Source organism: Sabethes cyaneus, chromosome 2 (assembly GCF_943734655.1).
Source record: "Sabethes cyaneus chromosome 2, idSabCyanKW18_F2, whole genome shotgun sequence".
Lineage (NCBI taxonomy): Eukaryota > Metazoa > Arthropoda > Insecta > Diptera > Culicidae > Sabethes > Sabethes cyaneus.
The window spans coordinates 194,416,673-194,436,337 of NC_071354.1; the positions used below are offsets into that span (position 1 = coordinate 194,416,673).

Consider the following 19,665-nt stretch of genomic DNA (forward strand, 5'->3'; position numbering starts at 1 on the left):
ATGTTTTTGCTTAAAGCAATAATTATTTTGTTTGAAACAAGGGACTGGCAACCCTATCCCTACTCAATGTGTTTGACAGTAGCCAACATCTACTGCCGGCGTGGGTGTTATTTGCAAAAATCTGGCTAAGATTTGAAAATACTACCCGTCTGCCAGCATACCGGCTTTGCAGAGTGAAACGAACAGAAAGTATAGCGGTGTCATGCTGTTTCATTTACGCAAATGGTTAGATGTTGACTCCAAAAACATGGCTGCTTAGCAGGACCGTGGTTTGAAACCAAGTTTGAAACTAACTGGAATTTTTTCGTTCAGTGTGCAAAAGCAATACACTTGACGATAATACGAACCACCCTGTCGTATTATTACCACAAGTGTACTAAAACTGGCATCACTTCGTACTGTCATTTAGCGACGCAAATGTTTACAAGTTTTGTTTATTCTAGAGCACTGCTAAAATTACTCTGCTCTCTGGTGCACGCAACCCAGCCTATCATACACCTATCGTTCGTAACTTGATTGCGATTTTGTGGCAGCAAGAAAAAACCGTCTTCGATTGTGTTTGTTGTGCAGCAAGCCTGCAACCAGCTCTGCAATATACACGTTCGATTTAATTCCTTCGCGAGTGCCGACGGACAACTCCTACTAGGTTGGTTATCGCGTAGTGATTTCGACCCCGATATCATCTTGCAGAGTGTGAAGATTGCAGTATCCTTCATCCAAGTTAGATATTTGTCTGATTCAATTTTCAACGCGACAGTGAATTCCCCGAAGCAGTCATCTTTTATTCCGTACGACGAGAGCGAGAGCTATTACCGACAGCTAGGTACTTTTACATCAGCAGTAAGAAAAAGTATCTTATAAAAACGAACCTCTTTTGGTCGCCTGTGGACTAAAAATCGAGAGTGGAAGTGCGGGAGGTACTATAGATTGCGAATGAAAGTGCAGTGAAAAGTGCAAATTTTGACCCCTTTCGAATTATAACGTGATATAATCAGCAGGGAAAGTTTTCAATCTATGCGTTGCCAAGTCTGTCCGTCCAGGCCCACTCACAGGATGTGAAATATTGATGTCAGAAAATGTCGAAAAGTTTGCTGGCGAATATTGCAGAAAAGGGTTGCATACATGAATAACTAACCACAGAGTATCGGATTAAGATTTTGTCTGGCGCCAGTGAGCCGCGAAATTTCACGGTAAAGAAATTCGAAATATCTACCCCAAGGGAGGAGCCTGCAGCGGAACGGGACGAAGTGGCAGTAGGACAGGACAGGTAAAGTGGGTTATTTAATCAATATTCTATCGGTTCCGACCGACAGCGACCAATTGTCTCTCTTTCTCTGTTTACAATGGTTCATAATATTCAATACGAGTACGACGTGGAACGGAAGGGAAAACCTTCGCGCATCCACTAAATAAATAGGCCGATAAAAGGAAAAATGCATCTATGAACGCTTTTGCCGTATCCATAGTATTTGCTTCTCGGTGAATGTAGGCAGTAAGCTGTTCCAATGGTGTTTTTTATGTTGCTTTTTTTCTCATTTTACATATTCTACACTTGGCAGGCTGAGCGGACAGTGCGTATATTTCATATGCGATGAGTCGCGTGTTCTCGTTTTTTTAGATAGAGGAACAGCTGTTTTTTGTACGGTTTCTCCTATCTTTAGATACGGTCTAGTGGGTTTTTCCTACAGAACCAAGGTGAGTGGATTGAATTGTTTACTTGTGGGTAAATTGTGCCACTTTTAAATGCATTGAAAGAGTCAATGTCCAATAGAAAAAGTTTTGAGAGTATTAGGTAATTCATACAAAACCATGCAAATGAATCCTTCTGTTCATGTTTTTTTATATAAAATTTGCATGGCCAACGTATTTAAATTTGTTTTAAAATTCAAATCACTCTATTTTTCGTCGAAACGATACGATATTAGGTCACTTTAGAAGCTCTACAGTAGAAATTAATTCCCTTTTTGTCATGTTCCCACAAACAGATACCTACTGGCTTGATGCGGTAATCATTATTTATTCATTCATTCATGTCGTTGACGGCATATAACGCAAAGCAAACTCCGTATTATTGTTAACCTATATACGGTCAATTTCACAGCTAGTTTTACTGAGCATTGAACGATTGTGATAGAGTGAAAAAAAAACGCAAAGTCATACAGCTAAGCGACATTTATACATGCATGCATTAGCGGCAAAATAGTTTTCTCTGATTCTTTTTCCTACATATTCTGACATTCCAGAGCAGCACATTTGGATGAAGTTTTTTTTTCAAATTAGCCGTGCGGTTATTGACCTTCAGGTGGGAATGCACACAACTAGGTTGAATAGGTTGAACTGTTACCAACAGCTGTGTGAAGTTCAGCGCAGCGTTTTCTGATTATCGGAAACTAATTGGCATAACGCCGTATATCGGCGCGCGAAGGGGATTGGCCTTTCACGCTGGCTGCCGCATCGGTTCGCTCTCGTTCGATGGGACAATATTGATTCTACAGAAATGAACGTCAAAACAGAGTTGGAACGATGTACAATTTGCCTCCGCTGCGTGCTGTGGTGATTCACCGTTATTGAAAAATAATAACATTTTCAGCTGAGGTGTAAACAACACCATGCCAGCCAGCACGTGCAGCCAGTCATACATTGTTTGACAAATTTGTATTGGTTTTTGTTATGCTTGCAATTACTATTGAATCAGCTGGTCGTGGTTGTTTTATTGTTATTTTATTTGATGTTGAGAAAGTTACATAGTTAAATTACTACTCACTACTGCTACTAATGGTGAATGTACACTTTTGTGATCAGTATCTTTGAAGTTCTGATAATATCAAACGATATGACGCTGGATTAATTCTATCCGATTAATTTGAACAGCATAATAAGGTGCCTCTAAAAGTGCCCCCCTTATTCGAGTACAAATACTGCGCAGACAATAGATATTCATTTTGATAAAGTCTAGCATAACCTAACAGTAGAAACTGCAATGTGTTGAGCAAACGATAATTTGCTGTCCAAAGCTTTTGTAGTATCGACACGGGTGATGCTAGCTGCTTCCATTCTATAGACAAACGAAATGACATTCCTATTTGTGCAGAATGAGATGATATTGCATATTAGCACGTTCGCGTCAATGCTATTCAGGAAGCTCCAATTTAGCCGGCAATCGATGTTGGATTGTAAGGCGCAGCAGTCAACTATCGATGCTAATACCCGACTGGACTTCAGGTTATCTGCGGACATGGACTGGACAGATTTTATGGCTGCTTACTTATCGCAAAAATATCGGTCGATTATATTAAAAACTCCATTAAAAACATAGTTTTTTACATTACTTTGGTCGTTGTTATCAGACCAGACCAAGTCGCAAAATTTAAAGAAATGAGTTAATGACAACAAACGATCAATAATTTTCTATGCTATATTTTACTCTTACTTACACTTACTTACATGTTACAATAGCCAGAGTTATAAGAAGATTTCGAACGTTTGATAGGTATAAACCATACAGAGCAGCAAATTTTGAACGCGTTTTGCTCGAAATCAGAGTTTTGTCACTTGGTTCGGTCTGACTTAACACCGACCATTTCATAGAAGACGGGACACGTGCCCGGCTGGGTACTTCAGAGGACATAAAATACGACTTGACAATCACAATAGATTCAATTTTGCATTTAAATTTGAAGTTGTATTCGGACTTGAATTTCGACTTGAAATTGGAATTGAACATTGGCGATGATTCAGCCTGATAAAAATATTTTCGTCATTCGTTCATGTTTTCGTCTGCACCGACGCACACGCAATATAAATTATATTTAAACAGTATAGTTTCTTATTAGAACAAACACAGTTCTGATTTAATCCTTAACTGGTTCACGGATTTCACTGAACAACTTACTACTACATATTCGATTCCATTTTTTCAGCTACCCAGCTGATGAGTAAAACGTTCTACAGGACGATAGCATTGGTTCAGCGATATCATTGAATATGCATACGAACACATTATTCCTGGTGCTCTGGTGCTAATTCAATATTAATGAAGGAGGTAAAATAAATTGAAAATAAATTTTCAATAAATCCAGTCAATTTATCTGCTTTGCTGACGACGTGGATGCTGTCGGCAGAACATTTGAGGCGGTGGAAGATCAGTACACCAGACTGAAACGCGAAGCAGAGAAGATTGGATTGCAGATAAATACGTCTAAAACGAAGTATATGCTGGCGGGCGGGACCGAGCGCGACAGGGCTCGCTTGGGCAGCACCGTGGTAATCGACGGGGATGAGTTCGAGGTAGTCGACGAGTTCGTGTACCTTGGCTCGCTGGCAACAGAGGACAACAATACCAGCCGTGAGATTAAAAGACGTATTATCAGCGGAAGTCGGGCCTACTACGGACTCCACAAACACTTGCGGTCGAACAATCTGAGCCCCCGTACAAAGTGCACACTGTACAAAACGCTAATTAGACCGGTTGTCCTCTACGGGCACGAAACGTGGACATTGCTAGAAGAGGACCTACGAGCACTCGGAGTTTTCGAACGGCGGGTGCTAAGAACCATCTTTGGCGGAGTGCAAGAGAACGGTGTATGGAGGCGAAGAATGAACCACGAGCTCGCGCGTCTCTACGGCGAACCAAGTATTCAGAAAGTGGTTAAAGCTGGACGGATACGTTGGGCAGGACATGTTGCTAGAATGCCGGACAACTATCCTGCAAAAATGGTTTTCGCATCAAATCCGGTAGGAACAAGACGAAGAGGGGCACAACGAGCGAGGTGGCAAGACCAGGTGGAGCGAGATCTGGCGAGCACTGGGTGCCCGCGGAACTGGAGATCAGTTGCCATGGACCGAAACAGATGGAGAAATTATACTGCGCAGGCCTTGTCATAAGACGTTAGGCCAATTAAGTAAGTAAGTAAGTAAGTAAGAAGGAGGTAAAAATAGAATGTGATACAACTTCTGCTCGATATGAAAATAAAGCGCGGTAGCCATATCTGTATGCATCATCTTTATCAAAATTTGGTCACTTGCTGGTTCAGCGATACCATTGAACAACTTCTTCTTCTTCTTCTTCTTCTTCTTCAGTAGCATAGAGCCGGGGTGGCTCGAGCCGTGCTGTTTCATGCACTCGTCTCCATTCAACTCGGTCTTGGGTAACTCGTCACCAATTTCCCAGTCGTCTCTACTTACTTACTTAGGTGGCTTGCCGTCCTAAGACAAAGCCTGTTGAACAAAATTTCTCCATGTAACTCGGTTGAGGGCTACCGCTCTCCAATTCCTCGGACACCGAGTACTCTCCGCCAGATCTCGCTCCACCTGGTCTAACCATCTTGCTCGCTGCGCTCCTGGTCGTCTTGTTCCTACCGGATTTGAGGCGAACACCATCTTTTGCACCAGTCGTCTCAGAAGTCGCAAATCGCTTTCGACCTGGTCGAGCCATCGTACACGTTGGGCCTCCCTGTTCCTGGTGCCGGTGGGTTTGTGGAATAGAACTATTTTCGTCGCACTGTCGTCCGGCATCCTTACGACGTGTCCGGTCCACCGTAGCCTGCCAGCTTTCGTTAGATGAGAGTCTCCCAGGCAGTGCCTGTAGCTCGAGATTCATACGCCTCCGCCACTCTCCGCTTTCAGTTTGTACTCCGCCAAGTATCGTCCGCAGCACTTTCCGTTCGAACAGGGTTAGGGTGCGTATGTCCTCCGTGAGCAGCGTCACGGCTTCAAGTCCATAACGAACTATCGGTTTAATAAGAGTTTTGTACATTTGTACGAACGCTTCCTGATCGTAGCGTTTTACGAAGGGCAAAGTAGGCCCGATTTCCCGCTTGAATGCGCCGCTGGATCTCCTTACTAGTGTTGTTGTCCGTGGTCCCCAGCGATCCCAAATACACGAACTCCTCTACCACTTCTAGTTCGTCGCCGTCAACGGTTACCGTCCGTGGGAGGCGCGCGTTTGTTTCCTTTGAGCCTCTTCCTTTCATGTATTTGGTCTTCGACGCATTTATTTTTAGCCTCCTTTTAGACTCCGCTTTCAGTCTGGCGTAGATTGCCTCCGCCGTCGCAAAGTTCCTACCTGTGATATCGAAGTCATCGGCAAAGCCTAGAAGTTGGCTACCCTTGGTAAAAATCGTGCCTCTCGTTTCGACGCCCGCTCGTCGGATCACCCCCTCAAGAGCGATGTTGAACAGCATGCAGGATAAACCGTCACCTTGTCTCAACCTTTGCCGCGTCTCGAAGGGACTCGAGAGTGTCCCAGAGATGCGTACGAAACACACCACTCGATCCAATGTAGCTCTGATCAGTCGCGTCAGTTTGTCCGGAAAACCGTTTTCGTGCATTATCTGCCATAGCTTGTCTGGATCGACTGTATCGTATGCTGCTTTGAAATCAATAAAGAGGTGATGCGTGGGCACGTTGTACTCCCGACATTTCTGCAAGATCTGCCGGGTAGTAAAAATTTGGTCCGTAGTTGCGCGAGCCCCCATGAAACCCACCTGATAATTCCCTACGATATCTTGTGAATCGGTGACAACCGGCGTAACAGGATCTGGGAGAGTACCTTGTAGGCGGTGTTTACCAGCGTAATACCGCGATAGTTGCAGCAGTCTGGCCGATCACCCTTTTTGTAGATGGGACAAACCACTTCTTCATCCATTCCTCTGGTAGCTTTTCCTCCTCCCGAATCCTCGAAATAACCCAGTGTAGAGCCTTTGGTAGTGTTTCTCCGCCATGTTTATAAAGCACTGCTGGTAGGCGGTCCATCCCAGCAATTTTATTGGTCTTCCCCAAGTAACAATTTGGGTTTCATTGTACTCTTATGATGGAATTTAAGACCAAAATTGGCCTTGAAAACCGCCATAAGAGTGCAATAAAACTCACATTGTTACTTTGGTCAGCAGCCCGATTTCTTGTTTGACTTCTTGAAGATCAGGTGCTAGGACATTACTATCTTCCATGGGCGCTCCTACGTTGATTTCCGTTCTGCCTCCTTCTGCGACTTCGCCATTGAGGTGTTCATCGAAGAACTGCTTCCATCTGTCGACCACCTCGCGCTCGTTTGTAATTAGATTCCCTCCCTCGTTCCTACACATATCAGGTTTCGGGGTGTAGCCCTTCCGAGGTTGGTTCACCTTCTCATAAAACTTGCACGTGTCATTAACTCGGAATATTTGTTCTAATTCTTCACGATCTCTGTCCTCCTTTTGGTGCTTTTTCCTCCCCAGCATCGTGGGCAACTGGTTCCTAGCTCGTCGGTATTTGGCCAGGCTCTCTCTAGTGGTAATACTTAAACAAATTTTCCAAGCAGTTTTTCCCCTCCAGGCTCCGATGGCCGAGCGTATTCTGCCCCAACCGTCTTCGAGGTTTGAAGCACCTAACTCCTCGGAAGAAGGCAGTGCCTCATTCAGTACTTGCGCGTAGTTCTCGGCAGCTTGCGGGTTATCTAGCTGCCTGATGTTCAGCCGAGGAGGGCGGCTTTGACGTGTCTGGTGTACGGTGGACAGCTTTGAGCGCACATGTACTGCTGCTAGGTAATGGTCAGAATCAATATCCGCACCCCGTCGGAAGCGTACGTTCGTGATGTTAGAGAAAAACCGGCTTTCTATGAGAACGTGGTCAATTTGGTTCATTGTACGTTGGTCAGGTGATCTCCAGGTGGCTTTGTGGATATCCTTGCGCCGGAAAAAGGTGCTTCGGATCACCATCAGGCCTCGGGAAGCTGCGAAGCTTATACATCGTTGGACTTTATCGTTCGTATCGTTGTGCAGGCTATGTGGTCCTACCACCGGTCTATATATTTCTTCCCTACCGACCTGGGCGTTTATATCCCCGATGACGATCTTGATGTCTCGTGACGAGCAGCTGTCGTACGTTGCCTCCATCCTCGCGTAGAACGCTTCTTTCTCATCGTCGGGTCTACCTTCGTGCGGGCAGTGCACGTTAATGATGCTATAATTGAAGAAACGGCCCTTAATCCTCAATACACACATTCTCTTGTTGATCGCCTTCCAATCTATCACGCGATCCTGCATTTCGCCCAACACTACAAAGCCCGTTCCCAGTTCGTTGGTAGTGCCATCGCTCTGGTAAAACTGGGCCTATCCGCCACGGCTCTTCCATACCTTCTCTCCTTTGCGACAGATTTCCTGCAGAGCTACGATGCCGAGTTTGCGGGGTTCAAGCTGTTCAATCCGCACCCGCTCGCAACCTGCGAAATTTAGCGATCTGCAGTTTCAAGTACCGAGTCTCCACTCGTCGTCCTTGTTCCGTCGCCTAGGTCGATGCCGAATATTCCGCTCCGAATTTGCTTGAATTTTGTAAGTTTTTTTTATTTAGGTGTGTAGCCGTACTGGGGCAACACTACCGAGCGAGTCTCGCGATGGGGCTGCCATCTTATAGTGCCGAGACTCTCTATACCTTCTTCACGACCTCTTTTGGTATAGGCTTATCACTTTGACCACAACATTATTGATCTATTGTAATGTTGCCCGGGTGTATGCTGTATTCTGCACTGCATTTCAGTTATTAAGTAAACGATAAGCTTATATTTTTTTCCATGCGTGCTTATGTGTATGAGGGTTTTACCCTTGCTTCGATGCATGTCCTACTATACTAGGGTTGGGAGTACCGACAGGATTTTTGAGAACCGGTATTTCGGTACTGGAAGGATCCGTACCGGTAATACCGGTACTGGTACCGGTACCCAAAGCTTTAAAATGAAAATTCTTGCTCTTTGAAAAATCTGCTAATACTTTTATTTGAGGTCCAATTCTTAAGTCACTCCACCTCACCTTGCGGTTACCATTTCATTTGTACTGTCACTTAGGTAACAGGAGTAACTAAGGTACTTTCAAAATTGCTTATTGTGTTCTCATTTAAGATCTATGAGAATAGGGCCCTTGTAAAAATGAACAGAATTAGCGATTGCAAAAATTGGAGTGATTCCAAACGATATCTGGCGAAAGTCGGGAGGCTACGATGGGTCGGCAATATCGCAAGGATGACGGATGACTGTGCACCGAAAGCTGTTCTTTTCAAAAACCCCACCGATACCATGAATAGAGGGGCCCAGCGACCAGGGGTGACATTGCGATTCTCGTTTCGAGTGATTTTGGTTCGTTTCACCCATTCGTTTAACGTTGTCGTGGTCGGTTTAACTTCGAGAGCTCAATGAATTGGTGATAAGTAACCTAGGACCAAGTACAGTGAAGACAAATTTTTGATACAACACGACCCCCCGGTTGTATGCTGCTAGAGGAGAAGCTTAAAAAATTCAACTTTAAGATGTACAGAATATTCAGTGTACTGTTCACTATGCGAAAACGAATCTGCCAGACACTGAAAATGCTTTCTCAGAATGTATCGCTGAAGCACAGGCTGTACTCAGGGTACCGAAAAGCATAATTCAATACTTCTTGCTCTTCAATCCTTGAGTTACATCGAAGCGAATTCATTCCGCAGAGTGTTTTGGCGTACAGGTCTAATCGAACTCCTTAAAGCTTGAACTGCTATAGGCGTCTGAAGTCCGTTCTAATTTTTCCCTCATGATCAGCTAGCCATATTCACTAATAACTAACGCTCAACAATTTCCTCAATCTCGTTACTTGTGTTAAATCGTTGTAGTAACTCATCCGCTAGCTTTATCAAAATATAGCGCGCGGAAATTATTTTAAAATTTTTATCTTAGATTTTAAGGCCGAATGTTAGAAAAATTGCATAATTGATCAGTACCGAAAGTACCGGTTTTCTCTTGTGCCAGTACCGGTATTTCGGTACTAGAAAATCAGCCGGTAGTACCGGTATTCCCGGTTCCGGTACTTCCGGTATCCCAACCCTATACTATACCAAACCTGTTTCGCTTCGTTATAGTTAGAACTGGTGAGTCCTCATGAGGTTCAAAACCATTACCTCAATAGGTCCTCATACCAGTATACTAACCATAAGAAGCGTCTTCGGGATAATGTAGAACTCAGCATGAAGGAAGGGTGATGAGGAGCCTGAGAATAAACCCATGCAAAAGTCACTTTGACATCCAATGGCCTGATTCTACTAAGATTCGAACACACGACCATTCGCTTGCACCTTGCGGCTACAGAGCCCCCTTAGTATACGACCTTAGTTTCCACCGGGGTTGGTTACCCAATCTCCGCTAAGGTTGCTCGTATTCCGCCTGGTACCACGAGGAGGTCGGGATCGGAGTTGCTGGATAAGAGGCTAACGCCCACTATGGGGTCTATATTCCGTAGCCTTGCAGCACCACCTATTGAGTTATTCGAGGAATTACTTTATAAGTATTTTGGTTTGTATCGTACAGGCGCCTGCTGGATATAGAAACCACACAGTATCGCAAGCTTAAAATAGCTGCTGCAACCTGATCATAGCCAGTATAACTTTAATTTAAAAGCGTTTTATTAATACCAAAATGTACTCAGATATTCAGGAAATGTTATCCAACCAATTGGTATGAGCAACTTGTCTCGAATATATAGAGTATCACCATAGTTCATGCATATTGTTCTGAAAATACCTTCCCGTACCCGTTTTTTATGGAAATATTTACGGGATTTTATTCATGTGCACGATAATTTATATGCTTTTCAAGTAAATGTGAGTTTCATCTTTTCGTTCTGTGCGACTAAACAGAAATAGGTCAAGGTTTCATAACGGAAGAATTTTGCTATCAGTAGAAAGTGCCGTACTACTACGAGGGTGGTATCAAGTGCTTTGAGAAACTTGATTATTGATACATTTATTTTCTGCCATAACAAGTACCCGATCTCACAATCAGGTCAGGATCTATTTATAGGTTTCATCTGGACTAATAGTAACTCTGAATGACAGCTGAGAAATAAATAAACATGCTGCATTTTATTTAGATAAGATTGCAACTTTATATATTGTAAGTACTACAAATAACTAAGCAATTGACTTTGATCAGCGTTTGATATGGTTTGCACGTACCTGCCTACGGTTTCGATAGTAGCTTTTTATAGCTTTACCGGTCTACTGAAACGGTTCGAAAAGTTCGGTCAATATTTGCCGTATAGGTATCTCGTGCTGCATTATTTCTTATCAGTTGTATTGACTTATGCGCGATAAATGTCACAGCTAACATTTCGGTTAACATGGTTTACGCAACTCATCGTGAGTGTATTATTTTGGTTGGTGGTCCGATGCTCGTTGAATGTGTACAGTATATCACACTAGTCGATTGTTCACTAAAATTCAATCATGTTGTACGTAAAAGTTAATAAGTTAAATTGTAAAAGAGGAACAGATTAAATTGACATTTGCGAAATAATCATTCACTCAGAAGTGACACGATGTCATTACCTGCATGACGTTCGATGGATTTATATCGAATTTTAATCCAAAAATTTGACAGAAATTAACACCAAATTTCTATTCTTATAAGTAAAAAAAATCCTATTCACAATTTCTAATGAAGAAACGACCATGTTTTAAGCTTCAGCATTACCTCTGTTCGTGACCTTGGCTAAATTTGATTGAAAGATTATGTCGACCAGTGTTATGTAACAGAAAAGAGTTGGCATTCATGGTTATCACTTTTGCAAGTTATCAGTATTATTCTGAACATGCTATTGATGACTATAGTATTACAAGTACTCTAGTGAATAGCATAATTTATCAGTATTTTTTTGTTTGATTACAAAATTCTAGATGGTAATTTTGCTTCAAACGTCTGATAATGTCGAAGTCTAGTTTACAGATATGCTACATAGTACTCATGATTAATGTGTTTGCAGTTTGTAGTATTCGGGACTGTCATGTTCTTTGTGCTTCAATGTTACTTATTTTACTATACGCCTTGTGACAGAATTGGAAAAAATTAAAAACATTTTTTTTGTTTGATTGTAGTCACTTTAACCAGCTTGGGTCGTTCGTGACTTCTGCTGGGTTGGAATTTGAACCCGGGTCCTCGGAGTGAGAGGCGTGGATGCTAACCATTACGCCGGGACTGGCCCATTTTAAAAACATTTGTTGAGCTGATTATTATCTACCATTGCGTTGAATCAAGTATTGCTCTATCTTTCGTATTTACGGTGCATTGCCAGTTAGTTCTCGTTAGCGCACAAAGAAAATTAATATTTTCTGTAAAAGAATTCTCAAAATTGAATTAGCTAGTTAATAATCTTTTTAAATCAAATTGGAATTTGGGTTCTAAGCGCGTTGAAAGCGTCACCAATCGATTTGTGGAATATTTTTCGCAGAAAAACTCATTTTTGTGCTTGAATTTTCCCAGGACTCGCGTTTCTGTTGAAAATATTTCAGGTTTTTATTCGGCTGTATGTTCATTTAGAATAAATAGTACCTCGTGTAGCTTAAAAATAAACATTAAAATTTCTCGAACCTGCTTTTATTCGTCCCATTTTTTCACTAATCTAATATTCCAACCTATTACATCTTCATTTAACCGGAGCTTTCCGGTGTGGTCCTCCACCCATCGCGCAATATGCGTCTTGCCAACAAAATTGATCAATTTACTTCTGTATAATTACAGCTCCCGCTGAATTCGTCACGATAGTGCATTTGGCTTGGCTTGGCTTGGCCTTTCGGGTGACCACTCCAATTAGAAAAAATTCAATTACCGCCGCTTAAATACCGTTCGTCGAGTGGACTTGCAACTGTGCATATGTACGTTCATTCTACTACGTAGTAGGCAGTAGTAGTCATTACCAGGTCTGCCGACCGGCCGGTTGTCGTCTGCAAGGCGGGCAAAAGGATGGTGAACTGATTTCTCAGTGAGTTCTGTGGTGCTGCGTTAGCCGTCGAACAAACAAACAAAAAAAAAAAGAAGGGACCAACCCAGCGAACGACCTTTGAATGTTCACACACGTTCACGACTTGTGAGTGATTGTTTTTTTTAATGCTTCTGTTGAGTAGTACCTAGCTAGCTGTAGCCTTTTGAATGGCAGCACCAGTTAGATAAATAGAATCGCTTGATTAGTTGCTAATAGACGCTAGTTGGGCACATTTCTGGGCTAATTAACACCTCTACTAACAACCGTTACCGTTGGCAAAGGTATGCTAATCGGCAAGTTTTGTGTCAAAATTTTAGCACATTTACAAATTGGTAATATTCTGGTTGGATTATATTTTTTTATTTGTGACAATTTCAATTAAATTTGAGTAAATAACAACTTTTAAGCAATTCACTAGCTTATAATAACAGTAATAATCTTATAATAATCTTATAATAATCTTACATCAAAAAATAGAACGGATATTACATTTTTTCATCACCTAGATTCATATCTTATACCCATTTGCAAGAAAAATGTGAGAAGTTGTTTAAGATACACAAAAAAGTTTGCACATGCAATATGTATTCAGCACAAAGTCGTCACCAAGCGTACTTCTGGATGAACGAATGATTCTATTCAATAATTTCTTCCAGTTTTATTCCACATGTTGATTCGCAATTGAGTCCAATGCGAATTGTTTGAGTAAAGCCATTTGCTAATATTTGCCCTGGTAAGCTCCACGCGGTCTGTAGAGCTGGATCCTGTTGTACTTTGGCGTATGTAGCGTAACTATCTTATCTCGAAACCACTTCAATTTGTTCGATTATACTTGTTCGTGTTTTATCATAACGATAAAGAGTCGCATGGTTGCTTCTTTAGGTGCTAATTTTAAATTTTCTTTTCGTTGCGTTATTAAGGTAGGGATGCGCAGAAAAAAGAATTTCGGGCTTTAATAATTAGAGGGAGCTGCATCCGTTTTGCTTTGAGTGATTCGATTGGTATGGAGCCTATCCCATCAACATGCAAATAACTATTGAATGTGACTTTTCAATCAATTCTGATAGTCTTTGTAAAAATGTGAAAGGGGAAATCCATAGCTGTTTAGTGTTGTCGCTGTTCTTTCCAGCGACCAAATAGATAAAGCTGAATTTCTCTTAGGTACAATCGTTTTTTGTTTCATTTAAATGAAATACATCTGTTAGAGGTCCAACTTATCAAAAATGAAATGTCAGCCGACTTTGACGTTCATCGAGTGTGTTTGACAGCACTAGGCTACGGCACCTTACTTCTTACCTCTGTCAGCCGAGAGCCTAAGTGGCTCTTACCGTATCAAGAATTCCTCTCCACTGTACTCGGTCGTGGGTAACTGGTCGCCAATTCCTTGCGCGTCTCGGCACACGCAAGTCGGCTTCAACCTGGTCGAGCCATCTAGCACTTTGGTTTTGTTCAAATATGGCAAGTGCATGCACGTCTTCCGTAAGTAAAGTTACTGTCTCAAGTCCGTAGAGGACTACCGGTCTGATTAGCGTTTTGTACATCGTCAGCTTTATGCGGCGACGTATGCTCCTAGATCAAAGCGTCTTGCGGAGAGAATAGTATGCTCGATTTGCAGCTTGAATGCGTCGTTTGATCTCCTTACTCCTTACTTAAAAAATTATTGTCGGCGGTGACCTGAAAATTCAAATATACCAACTCATCAACCACTTCCAGCTCATCGCCGTCAATAGTCACTGTCCGTGAGAGACAAACGTCGCTTTCTCTGGCGCCTCTTCCTACCGCATTGATTTGTAACCCAATCCTCTTACCTTCCGCTTTTAATCGGGCATACATTGTCTCTGCCGTCTTAAAGTTTCTAGTAATGTTGTCGAGGTCGTCTGCGAAGGCTAGGAGTTGGCTACTTTTGCTGAAGATTGTTCCTCTCGTTTCGATGCCCGCTCGCCAGATCACACCTTCAAAAGCGATGTTGAATAACATACTGGACAGTCCTTTTTCTTGCCGCAACTCTCTGCGCGATTTGAAAGGACTCGAGAGTGCCCCCGAAACGCGCACGTAGCACATCATTCGCTCCAGGGTAACTTTGATCAGTCGCGTCATTTTGTCCGGAAAACCGTTCTCGTGCTTTATCTGCAATAGCTATTCGCGCTCGTGTTACCCTGCGTATGCTACCCTGAAATCCACGAAAATATGATGCGTAGGCAAGTTGTACTCTCAATGTTTCTGGATTATTTGTCGGAGTAAACATTTGATCCGTAGTACCACGGGCCCCTATAAAACCCGCCGAATACTGCCTTTCGAATTCTCTTGCCATTGGGGATAGACGACGTAACAAAATATGAGGCGGTAGGCGGTAATTGCAGCAAACTAACCGATCGCCCTTTATGTAGATGGGGCAGACTATACCTTCCATCCACTCCTCCGGTAGTTGTACCTCCTAATTCCTTCAAATTATCCAGTGAAGGGTCGTTACTAGTGGCTCTTGGCCATTTTTGTAGAGTTCTGTAGGGAGTTGGTCCTTTTTGGTGGCTTCTGCTGACCGATTTTTCGCCAGCTCTCTTCGAGATCGATATCGTTTGTATGCACTCTTAAGTTAACTTGCGTTGCGTCTCGTTCTATTATATCACCGTTGAGATGCTCATCGAAGAACTGCTTCCACCTGTCGACTATCCCGTGCTTGTTTGTGACCAGGTTTCCCTTCTCGTCGCTACACGGATAAAAGAAGTTGTTTATCACATCTACACAAAAAGGGTGATCGGTTCGACTGCTGCCACTATAAGGTACTCTCCCACATCCTGTTACGCCGGCTATCACCGATCCAATCCGGGTTTCGTAGGGAATTATCAGGCGTCCTTCATGAGAGATCGCGCCACTACGGACCAAATTACCATCCGACAGATCTTGCTGAAATGTTGGGAGTGCAGCGTGCCTACGAATGTTATCTACATCGACTTCAAAGCAGCATACCATACAGTCGATCGAGTGATGTGTTTCGTGCGCATCTCAGGAACACTTTCGAATCCCTTCGAGTTTTGCTTCGGGGGTGAGAGTGGTCCAGATATTCACAACTATTATTTAGAGTTACACCCGTTTCGATCAGGAACCATATTCCGAATTCCGATTGACGTATGTTATAGAATTTGTTCTCTGACTACGCGGCTGGAGCCGCGACGAAGCTTATAACAATGTAACGGCTTATGTATCCTGCTCAATATTCAACATGCTTCTTGCGGGGGCGATCCGACGAGCGTTATCGAAACGAGGGGCACGACTTTCACCAAAGGTAGCCAACTCCTAAGCTTCGCAAGTGACTTTGATATAATACCTAGCAACTGAATGATGGCGGAGGTAATCTATGCCGGACAGAAAGCGGAGTTTAGGAGGATTGTGATTAAAATAAATGCGTCGAAGATCAAATACATGAAAGGAAAAGGCTCAAAGGAGACTAACGTGCGCCTCCCACGGACGGTAACCGTTGACAGCGACGAGCTAGAAGTGGCAGATAAATTCGTGCACTTGCAAATTCGTGGGAACGCTGGCGATCGTCGGCAATACAAGCAACGATAAACGGAAAAATGTGTGAGATTTCAGAGAGTACGGTTGTAGTCGCGAGTGCCCTAAATTAAATCGCGTTTTTGCACTGAAATTCAGTGCATTATTGTTGTGCAGATATACATGTATAGAGTGCCATTGTTGTCTATTAACGGTCAAATATCATGATTTCTGATGCAAATAGTGCTAGCACAGACAAACAGACGAGACACTCGCGTTAAATCCATCGTCCTATCAAACACCACTCATTTTTCAAAAAGCATGTTTCGCAACATGGCTACATCGCGGCGCGCAAGTGTTGCTTCCAGTTTTTAGTAAAAAACCATACAAATGTAATCATCCTGAAGCATAAAACCCTGCAAATGCAAGCTACTCCGCAACATGGCATAACAGAGGGTGCTAGTGTGCAAGCAAAAAGTGTAGGACGATGGTTTTTAAAGGATTGTCCTCTATGTGTCATGTCAGACTCGTCAGTGGTGCTAGATTATAGTGTTTTATGAACAATACAGTATGCTTCCCTAGAAAATTGTGTTAATTTGTGTATGTGTGAGTGCAGTCGCTTGATGCGCTTTTTCACACTGACTGTGTTTCATTCTTATTGGAACAAAGAGGAATTTCTCGGGCAATTTTTCAAATAGACCTATGTGGCAATGAGAGATTTTCTTCGCATCTCCTCTCTTCCGCTTTTTACAGCGATACTAATGTATTTTAACACATCAGCTTTGCATGAATCGATTGCCGGAGTCACTAGCTAGCTAGCTAGCTAGCTAAATGTTTTGAAAATTTTCTTTCTATGCATTTATGTAGCCGTGAAAAGTGGAAGAGAGGAGACGTGAAGAGAATCTCTCATTGTCACATAGGTCTATTTGAAAAATTAGCCGGGATTTGATTGTTCATTTGTGATTATGTCCTGCTGTATTAAAGTGTGTTGATATAATTCGTAACAGTCGCGTGGATAGTTTTTGCTTTTGTTACCATGCATTCGGTTCTATGAGAGATGTCGTGTTGCTTCGGGCGGGCGGCCTTCGAATTCGTTGCCGTTTTCGGATAGGTCGTTGTCGATGCATTAAGCTACCGATGATATCACAGTCTTGCTCGCGTATTTTAGTAACACTATGCTGTTCTTTATACTGATGAATAAATAAAGTGAACGTTCATTCAATTACTAATGAGGTACTAGCATTGTAGCTCCGTAACTACAAAAGATACAGCAAAATTGTAGATAACAACTAGTTCTACAAAGGTCATATGTAACTTTGTCAAATTTTGCTCGGCTGCGACGGTATTGTCAAATAAATCAAAATTGAGTCAAAGTGATTGGGTCGTCCCTGAATATAAGTCAGCCATTATGTTCTACTAATCTGCAAGGAACATCCCCTTAAAATGTGGAATAAAAAAACGTAAAATGCTTGAATATTTTGCAAACCGACAATCTAGTTTTCACGTATTCTACGAAAATATGCAATTTAGCATTGTCTATAATTTTGCAAAATATTCTATGTTTATGAAATTAAAGGGTGGCAGCTAAAGTTTTGGATTTTTTCCTCAAGCTGTCCAAAAAAGACAAAGTTACATGAAGGAGACCTGATTTACCGAAATTAAAGATACATTATCCATTGTTGAAAAAAATTAGTGTACATTTGAAAATGGTCCGTAATCGGCTATTCGGCGAAGCTTCCGTTTGATGTCGGAACAGGACCGTTGTACGGTCGTCATGTCAACTTTGCGAATGCATCTCTTGATTCTACCAATCAACTGTTTGCAATTCGTGACTCTTTAGTTATTTTTGACAAAAAGAGGAGAGAGAGAGATATGTTACCCGAGAGTATCTTTAGCCGCAAGTTTGCAGAGTCTGCTTTGACAAGCGAATGTTCGTGGGTTCGAATCTTAGTAGAATTAGGCCATTCGATGTCGAAATCCCTTTAGTATGGGTTTACTCTCAGGCCCCTCATTACCCTTTCTTCGTGCTAAACTCACAAGTCCGCAAAAGTTTATTAGATTATCGCTCACTCAATTGCGATTATAACAAAAAGAAATACAGTAACGTTACTGCAAACACAGTAGTTTGTTTCCGTTAAGAGATTGCGACGTTTTATCTTTAGTGAAGTGAAAACATTATAATCTTCAAATGTTTTTTTAACATCGAAGATGTTAAGCTTGAAACAAAAAAGTTATTTTTCCTATCTATTGCATTACCTACTCAAGCTCCTGTTATCCAATTCTAATAAAAAGAGACACTAATGTGATAATGTCACTAACGTCATTGAGCGGAAACCTTGACAGTTGTTGACGGCTTCGGGATAGGTTCCGCATTTTTGGGAATAGCTTTGAGGATACCAGAGCTGTGCATGCTAGAAAGGATTGCGGACTTTTTGAGGTCGCAGATTTAAATGTATTGTAAATGTAAATTATGTAGTAAATCGATAATTGATTCCATGGGCTGGTACCGAATGGCCGAATCACGAATGGCCGAAATCCAAACGGCCGAATTCCAACAACAGTCACAGAAGGCCGAATCACGAAAGGCCGAATCGTGAAAGGCCGAATCACGAAACGCCGAATTTTCCCGGAATACCTGAATCAACAAAATTTTTATTGCTCATTTTGTTAGACTTTACACATTTTAAATTTACGTTTATTATACGGTGCTAGGCCTTTTGATCGTGTTAGTAGCAAATATTTTCTAGATGATTCAGGGCGAGACGGCCGCAGGCCGCGAGTGTGCGCCGGTGACCCACCGTCGGAAGCGCCGGCCACTGCGAGGGCAGCCCCCTTGCAGAACCCGCTACTATTTTGGTGCAAGCATTTTCCTAGGTTTACTGACTAGTAAGGATTATTCCTTAGTTAAGTCCGAACGAGCGGTAGCGAGTAAGGACAGCATATATCCAGCATTTGTGCAGGCTGAAGGCCGTAATTATTTACGGCCGAATATGACATTCGGCCATTCGTGTTTCAGCCTTTTGTGATTCGGCCATTCGTGATTCGGCCGTTTGTGATTCGGCCGTTCGTGATTCGGCCATTAGATATGTTATGCCATTTGCTATTTCGGCCATTCGTGATTCGGCCATTTGTGTTTCGGCCATTCGTAGGTAATCCGATTCCATTAGTAGTGATAATACAAATAATTCCAGATTGCTACCCTGTGGTATCTCAGATAAATATTTATGAAAGTTTTTATAAATTTGTATGCACTAAATAAAAGACACATGTCTGAATGAATATCGTTTGTAAATTATATTTTTCTGATCCACTCTAATTCTAGTAATCATCACATCATCTAGCTTTGTTCAAGTGTGCTTAGAAAGTAAAATCGAACCAATCCAACACATATGCTTCATTATCATTGCCACTGTACTGCCTTAAC

The 19,665-nt window shown here is 42.3% G+C and overlaps 1 protein-coding gene across 8 annotated transcripts in view; it reads left to right on the forward strand.

Moving 5' to 3' along the window:
- Positions 1 to 491: 491 nt before the first annotated feature.
- LOC128733587 (probable beta-hexosaminidase fdl) overlaps positions 492 to 19,665 on the forward strand; it is a 67,502-nt gene continuing 48,328 nt past the window's right edge. For 2 of the 8 annotated variants that reach the window (XM_053827280.1, XM_053827281.1), the window contains exon 1: positions 492 to 1,267. The gene's annotated coding sequence lies outside the window, so the exon portion shown is untranslated. Of the gene's footprint in view, positions 1,268 to 1,317; positions 1,696 to 10,946; positions 11,226 to 12,511; positions 12,858 to 19,665 lie in introns of those variants that run through there. The other 6 variants (XM_053827275.1, XM_053827279.1, XM_053827274.1 and 3 more) reach the window with 6 other exon arrangements.